Genomic DNA, 11,506 nt, shown 5'->3' with positions numbered 1-11,506 from the left:
GACTCTAAGTCTACGGGAGCAGCCGGCCTCATCTTCCTGCCACAGAGCACTTGGTGAGTTTGAACTGCCCACCTTGTGGTAAGCAGCACAGTGCTGCATAACGACCTGCACCATAGGGCTCTAGATTATATGGAGTAGTTGTTTATTAAGGGTAAGTTCTGGTAGGGTTCCTAAGGGCAGGTTGCCTCACAGCTACCTGGGCCATTGTAATCTTTCAAACAGTCTACCAGAAGTCTAAGCTGCCACCTAGCAGTTTAATGGTCAGAAAGAATGCAAGTGGAGGATTCATTTAAAATGACTCAAACTGGAGTTAGGGCTTCCAGTGTAAACCATAGCTGTCTATAAAAACAGTGCTTCAGAATTTATAATTTGGGTACATATCAATTAAAGGGTGCTGGTGGTGCAATGCTTAAGCACTTGGCAGCCTAACCAAATGGTCAGTAGTTCAAAACCACCAACCATTCCATAGGAAAAGATGTGACAGGCTGCTTCCATAAAGATTACAGCCTTAGAAACTCTATAGACTGTTCTCTGTCTTAATGGAACTGCTATTAGTCAAACTTAATGGCAGAGAATATATACCAATTCATGTGAAGGAAAGGTACTTAAAAAATTCAGAATGCAAGAAAAAGGGAACATCCAGGTTGTACAGAGAAGTTCTCGGTAAAATGAATACCACAAAAAATACCTGTAACTGGTTTATCTAAAAAGGCAAACTCAGTTTCCAAACCATCCAAGGTCAAGTTCAGAAAGTCAGCCGTGGGAAGTGGAGGTTAAAAGTTACATGTGACTATCAAGAACAAATCAAGCGTACTCACCTTTCTGAAAGCCGGGAGAGAAAGTACAACAGGCCTTTGTTAATCAGACAGGGCAAATCATAGCTTGAAAATGCTGACAATGACATTCCAAGAGTCTCAATTCCTTAGTAATAGCAAGAACACATGAAGGGCGTAAGGGGGGGATACCTGAAGTTATAAAAATGATTTTTAAAACCTACCCAGTGTCTGTTATCTGGGAGAACATTATTTTGCAAGGTTACTTCAGCTCACATCTCCCAAATGGGGACGCCTCTGCAGAGGGAACGCGAGACTGCTCTTGTGAGGCGCTTGGTGACACCAAAAATGCCATCACAGGTGGCCCGCCTAGCTCGTCTGGGCACTAAGACACCTGCTGAAAGCACAGGCTTTCCAATCCCGAGCTCAGCGATAAAAGGGAGGAAAGAGCCTGAGGCCCTCCCGTGCCCTCCCTTTCCCTGGAGAATGGAGGCTCCAGGGAAACACCACCACTGAGACTTCGGCCCAGTGATCAAAGGCACAGGAGGCTGCCTAGCTACATCCCAGGCTCAGAACACATACGCTCCTTAAACAAATTTTATTTTTTTAAAGCAAACCTTTAATTACCGAAGCAAGCATTTGCCCTGATTTGAGCTAAGGTTTGTGGCTTGTTTACCTCTGTTTGCTAGGCTCTTCCAATTACTTTCCTCCAACATTCCATGTGCAAAATGCAATCGCGTGGATAGGCACACCTCATTTTATTGTGCTTCACTTGATTGCACTTTGTGGATGCCACACGTTTACCAAATGGAAGGTTTGTGGCGATTCTGCTTTGAGCAGTTCCATTGGCACCATTTCCTTATAACACGGATCGTGTCTTGGTCATTCTCACGATGTTTAAAGCCAGTTCATACAGCTACTGCACATGTAATAGTCCACAGTGTAGTGCTGTATTAGTACACCAGGTTTGTGAGGCCATGGCTTACAATAGGGCTTCTAAACCCATTTTCAATCTCCATATAGATTCAGCCTCCACTCACTGACCATTGACTCCCAAGAAAAGAAACCCGTGGCATAGTGGCTACGAGTCGGACTGCTAACTGTGCGGTCAGCTATTTTAAACCATCAGCTGCTGTGCTGGAGAAAGACGGCTTTCTACACCCACCGAGAGTTGTAGCCTTGGAAACCCACAAGGCCAGTACTACCCTGTCCTATAAGGTCACTATGAGTCAGTGTATTAGTCTGGGTACATTGGAGAAACAAATCCACAGAAACTCATATGTATAAGAGAGAGTTTTATATAAAGGGTAAGGGCACATCAAGAAAACATCCCAACCCAGTGCTGCCCAAGCCACCAAGTCCAGCATTAACCCATATATCTGACACCAATCCACAAAGTCCTCCTTCATCTCACAAAACACAGGCAATGACGCCGACTGCAGGCGGAAAGCTGAATCAGTAAGCGTGTAAGCATCTCGGCGCTAGCAGGGGTCTCTAATGCCTACCCTAGCACCCAGGGCTGCACCAGGGTAGGTCCATGTGGCTTCTCTCAGGGATGTCTTGCAGGAAGTGAGACTTGAAAGCTGAGGCAGGCTAAGGCAGCTGCACCCTGGTCTGACCATCACAAAGTAAAAGACCCAAGAACTAGAAAGGCGAGGCTCATGGAGCCATTTATCTCTCCACCCTTCAATTAACCCCACATGTGTTTATCGGCCAGGTTGGCACAATAAACTTTAATTATCTCAGTCAGTATTGACTTGGTTGTAGTGAGGATTTTTTTCAATAGATTCCGCTTCCTTTGAGTTCTTTCTGATGATTGTAAGAAGCTTTGTCCTCAGGCAGAGCATCTTTGAAACTGATTACGGACTCCCTGGCCAGCCTAGGAAGGTCAATCTTGACTCGGGAACATGTCTGGGCCTACCCTTGATGGAAATCGGGGTGCAGAATTGCATGGTCATGAGTGTAATCTGTTATTTTATTTAATGCGTGCAGAAAAATCTCCATTACAAAATGCAGTCAGCCTAAGGTACTTTACTTACAGTAGCCCCTGTGGAATTTTTGTAGCTCTCTGTATTGCTCTGGTGGTGTAGGGGTTATGTGTTGGGCTGCAATCACATGGTTTGTGGTTTGAAACCACCAGCTACTCCTCTGAAGAAATACTGGGCTTTCTACTCTCATAAACAGCTAGGCTGGTGACCCACAGGGGGTCCAGCTGAGTCAGCATTGACTTGCTGGCAGTGAGATATTGCTCAAAACCAGACAGGTTGAATGCAGATGTCACCTGACGGAGTCAGATAAAGTGGAGAGTCTACTCTTATTGACCTGGCTGTTAGTGATTAAAAGCTAGGCCCCACTATCTAGTTAGTCAACAAAGATATGCTGGTCTCAGACCTAAAGAACCTTGTTCTATGTGCTTGCTCCTAGTCAACAGGTGTTTCCCATGGTTACCCTCATGACTGGGAGGTGGTTCCAGTTTGGGAGCCTTTCCATTCCTTGATCCTTGTCCTGTTCACAAGAAAGATTTCAAGTGAGGGACAAAATTCAGACCAGGGTCAGAGAAAATGATAGACCAGAAAGCGTGAGCTACTTAGGAAAGGAAGTACAATGGGCGCGGGGCTAGTCCAAAACGTCTAGTGGAGTGCAGAACTGGACCTTTTGTTTTGCTAATAGCTGACCTCTCACCACTGGCTGGGTCTCCCCAGTGGACCTCCTCTTTCCAGGTTCATGCTTTTCGGCACCACAGGCTTCATGCTGTGTCTTGTAGCCTATCCAGTCATTTTGAGGGCTGTGTGGGCACCCTATCTTCCTCACCCAGCCTTTTCTCGAGTCCTCTCTCTTCCATGGGGGGTGGGTGGGTGTGCCTTATCTGCCCATCCCCTTCCTTTGTGCAGGGCTCCTTCTTTTCCTTGTGGTAAGATTCCCGCCAGATTCTTGCCACCGCCTCACCTCTCCTCCCTTTGCCCACCCCAGTCTCACTAAAGTTCTGACACCTGAGCTAATGTAACACACCTACATATGACCTTTCAAAGTGAAAATTCCAAAAGCAAAAGGGAGAGATTCTCTACATAGTCTGGTTTCAAGCAGGAAACCATACGGACAGTCTGTTTTACCCTGCTGCGATCACCTCACTGTTACACTTTCTAAATGAAAACGTCTCTTCCTTCCTCTAACTTGGAGTGAAGTAAATTGGCTGCTATATTCCAGAGCAAAATACCTGCATTCCGGGTTACATGAGTTTGGCAGTTACATAATCTCCTGTCAACCTGTGAAGGGGTGAACTTAGCCTGTCAATCAGGTCACAGTTTGATGACCTTGTTTGGAGGCATGAAGGAGATAAATAGCTCTCTGGAAGCAGGTCATAGGCTCTCTGCTTTGTCTTCCTGCTGACGAGACACATGGAGCTATGCTGGAGCATTGGAGATGAAGGAGTCACGTGGAGACCCCTACCAACACTGAGATGCTTCCACCAACACTGGATCTACATGACTTTCCATCCACCGACCTGTGATCTTCCTGCATTCAGCATCATTGCCTATGCTGTGTGAGTCTGAAGAGGAATTTATAGACTGGTATCGGACATATGGGCTAATATTGGACTTCTGGACTCGATCTGGACTGGGCTGGGATGTTTTCTCAATATTCAACTGCTCTTGTATATAAAACTCTTTCTTTCTATGCACATATAGATATCTATGAATTTGTTTCCCTAGTCTACCCAAACTAACACAAGGAGCCATACCCCAACCTGGTCAGCAAGCACAGAATCAATCCTGTAAACTTTCCGAATCTGCAATTGGGTATGTATTTGATCATGCGTGGTTGCTGTGTTAGGCTGGGCTTTCTAGAGAAGCAAAACCCTTGATACTTGTGTGCATATGCATATAGAAAGAACCTTATGTCAAGAAATGGCTCACACAGTTGTAAGTAGGTAAATACAGTCTCTTTCAAGTTCCTGGCCCAGATGTCAGCTGATGGCTTCTCCTGACTCTTGTAACTCCAGAGGCTAATAAGCAGGAAGAAGGAAACGAAGCAGGAAGACCACAGGTTAGTGGAGGCAGAGCTGAATAAATCTGAGGTCAAAGGAATCCCAGTTTGTCAGACTGCTGGCGGCTCCTGGGATCACCGGCAATAGCACAGGTGGTTGAGAGACCAAGTGCAAGATCCTGACCCAGCAGTAGAAGTGCGTGAGCTGCCGCCGCAGTGCCAACTTATACTACGAGTAGGCCACGCCCTCAATGAAACTTAATTGTATCAAGGTTGTGACCAGGTTAAGGAGGTAGGGACTCTACCCTTTTCTTCTCACAGCAGCTTTGCTGTTTCTTAGAAGATCCCATCCTGGAGTCAACCACACTATGTTAGAGCATGTCTTGGCTCATCCAAGTTGACATAAAGCCTAAATATCATAGACCCTCTCCTGCTTCTGTAGTCCCCCCTAGAATTGTGATGAATTGGTCTGCTGGCAACCATGATTTTGTGAGTTTCCTCTGTCTTTATTATCATCTTTGATTAGCGGTGTGATTATGAACCCTTGGACATCCTCAGGACTCATGCTGATGGTCTTTCCCACTGGAACGGTTTGTGTTTGTCTGCCTCAGCTTAATCACTAGGATTCTAGAAATGAAAGTTAGGTCTAGGGTCTCTTTTCCACCTGTGGTTGTCATTGTTGTTAGGTGCCTTCGAGTTGTTTCCAACTAATAGTGACCCTACGCACAACAGGATGAAATGCCTGCTGATTCTGCACTCTGCTCACGGTTGCTGTGCTTGAGCGCCTTGTCGCAGCCACGCTGTCAATCCATCTCATCAAGCGCCTTCCTCTTTTACCTGATTCCTCAACTTTACCAAGTACGGTGTCCTTCTTCAGGGACTAGTCCCTCCTGAGAACATGTCCACAGTATGTGACATTTAGTCTTGCCATCTTTGCTGCTAAGAAGCATTGGAGAATTCTGGTTGTACTTCTGATACAGATGTTTGTTTGTTTTTTGCAGTCCACAGAACTTTCAAGATTCTTCACTCGCATCCATAATTCATATGCATCGATTCTCCTCCTCCTCCTCCTCCTATATTACTGTAAATATAACTTTTATATGCACTGGGAAAAGCCCCCAACATGTATGACTGGTTTTATTGCAGATATTGCAGCCTGGAATTAAACCAGCAATTTCTCCAAAGAAAATATGTTCAGAAGAATAACACATTATTGTATTGTTCTATGATTGAATAAACAATTTGAGAAATGATGAAATGCTCCTTCCAGCAAGAGGAAGCTGCTCTCAGGCTTCTAGAGAATGGAGAATCCACAAAGACCTAAATAATTTTGCTTAAAACAATATACCGTAGGTTTCCATGGTGATAAAGTACTTAATAGATACTGAGTTAAGATCAGAAAGGTAACTTCAAGAAAACTTTGCCCTGAAGATGTTGTAGTTGTGGTTGTGGTTGCTGTTATTGGTCGGTGCCATCTAGTCAGTCCCCTCATAGCAGCCCTATGAACAACAGGACGAAACAGCCCCGTCTGCACCAGCCTCCCCATTGTTCTGAGGTTGGAGCTCATTGTTGCCGCCACTGTTTGAATGCATCTCACCCAGGGCCTGTTCAGTGTGTGTGCCTTTCTGCACGTCCTCTCGTAGATTATTGTTATTACAGGTACTGCAGGGTTGTGTAGATTATGTATGAAGGGGGCTTCAAAAGGTTCTTGGGAAAATGGAATTAAAAGGTAATGGAATTTTTTTTGTTTTGTTTTTTTGTTTTTTTTTAACAATTTATTGGGGCTGATACAATTCTTTTCACATTTCATACATATACATACATCAATTGTATAAAGCACATCTGTACAGTCTTTGCCCTAATCATTTTTTTCTCTTTTCTTCTTTTACATTTTATTAGGGACTCCAACAACTCTTACCACAATCCATACATATACATACATCAATTGTATAAAGCACATCCATACATTCCCTGCCCCAATCATTCTCAAGGCATTTGCTCTCCACTTAAGCCCCTTGCATCAGGTCCTCTTTTTTTAATGGAATTTTTTGACACGCTTTGTAAAGCTCCCTCTTGTATACCTTTATTGGCTTATTTTTGTGTTCTTTGGTGGTTTCTTTGGGTTTGATCATTTTGTGGTGACCTCTGCCTCATTAAAGATTGTCTTTCCCTCCAGATAAACCGTCTTCCGAATGAGGCCATCAGCCTGAAGCCATAAAGATGTCCGAAGGATTTGTGGCAGCATTGTCAAGTGTATTAAGACTTAATGTGTTAGCACTGCGTTTGCACAGGGTCACTATGGGTCAGAACCGACTCGATGGCACCTAACAACAACATAAACATAAACTCCATTGATACGCTCACAATAAAAACTGCACATGAGAAGTCACAAGTAGTACATACTTTTAAACTGTAAGACAGGGAACAAGGTAAGTGATGAGGTGTTTGAAGTGGGAGAATTGCATTGTTCCCTGTCTTAGTCCCCATAGATTCGTTGTTGCTCGCTGGGTTGTCATTCACTTGCATGTTTATTTCCTGCTGAAGGATCTGTGAAACCTCCAGGCTGAGACAATGGAACTGCTTCTGATCGACTCAGCAAGAAGGGAAGAGTCTTGGGTCAAAGAAGGGAGGATTGTAAGGCAACAATTCCAGAATCTAAATAGATATACTGAGGAAGTACTGACTTGAAAAGAATGCTGGGAATTGCTACTGAAATGAGCTTGGGTCACATGATGAATGGAACGAACAGGGTAATTGTCTCAAATTAAAAGTTCTTTTCTTCTCTTGTTGAATTCAAAATCAAATGAAAAGCTCTGAGAATTAATAGGCCTTTTTAAGGCTAATATCATTTTATCTTTTTTAGAAAGGACCTTCCAGCGAAAACAACACCTTTAAAGAAGACCAGGACTACAAATGATCATTTAAAAAGAAAAAAGAAAATCCAAGAGGATATATTATAAAGCAGGAGGCAGCATCTATAAACATAACTATTTGTTATCCAATCACTGAAATGTCTCAGTATGCAAGAATAAAGTGACCTTTAAAGAGTCACAATACAGCCCCAAAGACAGTTGCAGCAAAGAAGATGTGCTGAGCTCCACAGGGATATCACAATTATCTTAGAAATAGATAGCGTTTAGCCCCTTAAAATACAGACAGCTGTATGAATTGAATGTGTCATGTAGACAAGAATACTATGGGAGTTTGGACCAAAGCCTGAGCTGGGGCTGGTTCTGGCCTTTCACCTCTGAGATTTTTGCATTATTTACTTTTGTGGGTCTTGGAGCTTCATTAGTGAAAAAAGAGGCGGGGTGAGATTTAGATGATCTCTAAGCTACTTCTTACTCTGAAAAGACTTCATTGTCAAGATTTATAAAGAAAGCATCTTAAAGTTTGGGCACTTGTGCTGCCTCTTGATGCATACTCATGGGATTCCTTGGTTTCTTTGTTAAAACTGGATGGTGCTTGGCTACTATTACTCAATGTTCTGATACATCATTCCAGAGGGGAGAGAAAAAGCTTTTCAAAATGGATAAAATGCAGAACAGAAGTTAAAATTATCACAGAATCCAGAATTTTTGGATAAACTCTTGAAACTATTGACCAGAAATGATGTTTAAACTTTACACCAAAAAATATCGCTTGAAGTCTCCTTAAAACCAAACAATAATTTAGCTTAGCTAGTTAAAAAGTGTCTGCTTTGAGCATTATGCTTCTTGACGATTTGCCTGTATGAGATCAAATTGAGAATAGTCATTTAGAAAGACGAGATGGGAACTGTGGAGGGCAGGGACTCGTGGTAGGGGGAGGGGCATCTTAGAAAAGGAGCACGTGATTGGTTGCACATGCAGATAATGATGTCGCAGATGATCTATGTCACTGTAGACCCTTAAATTGGGGTAGGATTTGCTGTGTATATGCTAAGCAACAGCATTACATAGAGAGCTAGTAGCAAAACACCTTAGTGGCCTGGTCATATTGTAGGCTTTGGACAGAGACTGATCAGGAGTGGGCCTGAGCTGTGTTGCTCACTGGCACTGTGAACTATGAACAAACGTCTGTGCCTCTCCAAGCCCATTTCATCAGCATTCAAATGTGGTACTTATTTCATAGGATTAATTGCCACAGAATGGCTTTGGGCATGTTAATAGCACCCGACAGAGCATCAAATACATAAATGAACATGAAACACATAAATACGTAAGTTAGATGCTGCGTCTATAAGTGAACAAGAGTGGCATGAAGTGCATGGGCTCTGGGATTTGGAGTCAGATGCTGTGAATGGAATTGCGTCTCCCCAGAAGATCAATAAAGCCCTTGTTCCTTAGTACATGCAAGCATGACCTTATATACAGTTCTTGGACAATATTATCAGTTAACAGGAGAGCATACTTGGGAAGGGTGGGGCTAATCAGAAAGGTTTCCTTAAGTGAAAAGGGCGCAGACGCCCTATCTGACCTCCTCTGACTTCCCGATTGCCCGAAGCAGAAGTCGGGTGTGCCTCCCTGGCATCCTTCTCACTCTATTCTGCCTCCAGCCACAGCACCCCATGTTTCCTTGTGGGTTGACAATCTCGCCCAGAGACCACACAGAACAGACTGGAAATTAAGGGACTGCCTAGGGATGTGAATAGGTTACCACAAGCCAGAATCGGTAAACAGTAAAGATGCAGTCACTGTCCCACAGCAGCCCCTCTCCTCAGCCAGTAGTCTCTTCAGCTCTCAGCTTCTCAGCCACCTGATCCCTTGACTTCTGCCTCTGTGCGGCAGGAAGGCAGCCCACTGCTATCACTCAGTCTCCACGTCTCCGTCCGGTTCCGCTCTTTAATCTCATGGCCTCTTTGCTTCAGCCTCTGATCTCACCCGGTGTGCTTTGCTCTGAACTATGGCCCCGGGTGTCTCTGGTCTTGACCTGCACCACCCATGATGTGTGTTCTCCACCGATCACTTTCTTTCTGATGGTCTTCAGACTCCTCTCTTTATTCCTGCTTCTGAGATGGCTCTTGTTCCCAGAGGAAGGCTTTGGTAGGGAAGTGGTTTTCGTCTTTCACCAAGAAAACAAGGGTGGTGACTTGGTTCCCATTTCTACTAAATTGGAAATTTAAGATGCGTCTGCCTCAGTTGTCTAACTGAGAACTGCCTATAAAGTGGGATAACAGCCACAGGGATACAAAAAGCAAGCTCACTCCATGGAGACGGTCCTGACTCATAGTGACCTATGGTAGAGTGAGCCTTCTCTGTGGGTTTCGAGACTATAAATCCATGTCGGTAGGTGCCATCCAGTTGGCTGCTATTAATAGCAACCCTATGCACAACAGAATGAACCACTGCCTGGTGCTGTGCCATCCTTGCATTTGCTCCAGGGCCTGAGCCCATTGTTGCGGCCATGATGTCAATCTGTCTATTTGAGGGCCTTCCGTTCCTTTGCTTCCTCTCCACATTGCCAAGTATGGTGTCCTTGTCCTTGTCCATTGCCAAGTCTGGTGTCCTGGTCCTGGGACTGGTCTCTTCCGGTGTTATGCCCAAAGTATGTCAGAAGTCTTGATAGTCTCGCCTCCAAGGAGCACTCTGGCCATAGTTCTTCTAAGACAGATCCGTTTGTCCTTTGAGCAGTTGATGGCACTTCCACTAGTCTTCTTCAGCACCACAATCCAAATGCATCCTTTTTTCTTCAGTCTTCCTTATTCAATGTCCATATGGGAGTAGAAAGCCTCTGGTCTTTCTCCTGGGGAGAACATGAGCTCAGCAGCCTACCACTGAACCCACTGTGCCACCAGGACTCTTAACAATAGGCAGAGAGTTTAAAATTGACATATTACAAAAGGGGTTATAGGACAGGGGATTGTGGCTAGAAGTACCATATTGAGTAATTGGCTCCATCTTACTTCATGGAATGGAGCCCTGGCGGTGCTGTGGTTCAGCACTGGGTGGAGATCCACCTGACTGGCAATTCAAAACCACCACCGGCTCTGCAGGGCAAAGATTGGGTTTTCTGCTTCTGTCCACAGTTATAGCCTCAGAAACCCACAGGGTTTTGTTATGAGTCAGTATTGACTCAATGACCAGTGACTTAGTTTATTTTAGGAAAGAGAAGATACACAAAAGTACAGATAGAGAAAGGTCTTTAGGAAAATGCACCTGTAATCCAAGGAATGGCAGAAATGGGAAGTGGCAAGAGGAGATCACTGGGCCCACAAATTTGATTTAGATTACACACAAACAAAAATAAAATAAAAAAACCTTCACCGCTATTGAGTTGATTGCAACTCATAGCCACCTATAGGACTGGGCAGTTTCTCCTGTGGGTCTCTCACGTTGTAAATCTTTACAACAACAGAAAACTTCATCTTTGCTCTGTGGGCCTCCTGGTGCTTTTTGAACCAGTTAGCAGCCTAACTTGGAGCTCACGATGCCATACTTTGGACATGTTTTTAGGATAGATCCATCCCTGGGAAAGAATATAGATCGTGCTTAGTAACCTAGAAGGACAGCCAAAAGAGGAAGACCCTGGAAGAGATGTATTGAAATAGTGGCGCCAATGTTGGGTCAAATAAGAGCAATTGTGAGGATGGCACAGGACGAAGCAGTGCTTTGTTCCCTTGTACATTGGGTTGTTGTGTGTTTGAATTGATTTGACAGGTAAGTCTGAAGTACAGCCCACCACACCCTCAACACTACTAGAGTCAGCCTATTATTTGGCTAACAGGTGACCTCTAGAATTATGGGTCCAAGTCCAAAAAGGGCCCTAAA

This window comes from Tenrec ecaudatus, chromosome 3 (genome assembly GCF_050624435.1).
Source record: "Tenrec ecaudatus isolate mTenEca1 chromosome 3, mTenEca1.hap1, whole genome shotgun sequence".
NCBI lineage: Eukaryota > Metazoa > Chordata > Mammalia > Afrosoricida > Tenrecidae > Tenrec > Tenrec ecaudatus.
This window is presented reverse-complemented; position numbering follows the sequence as displayed.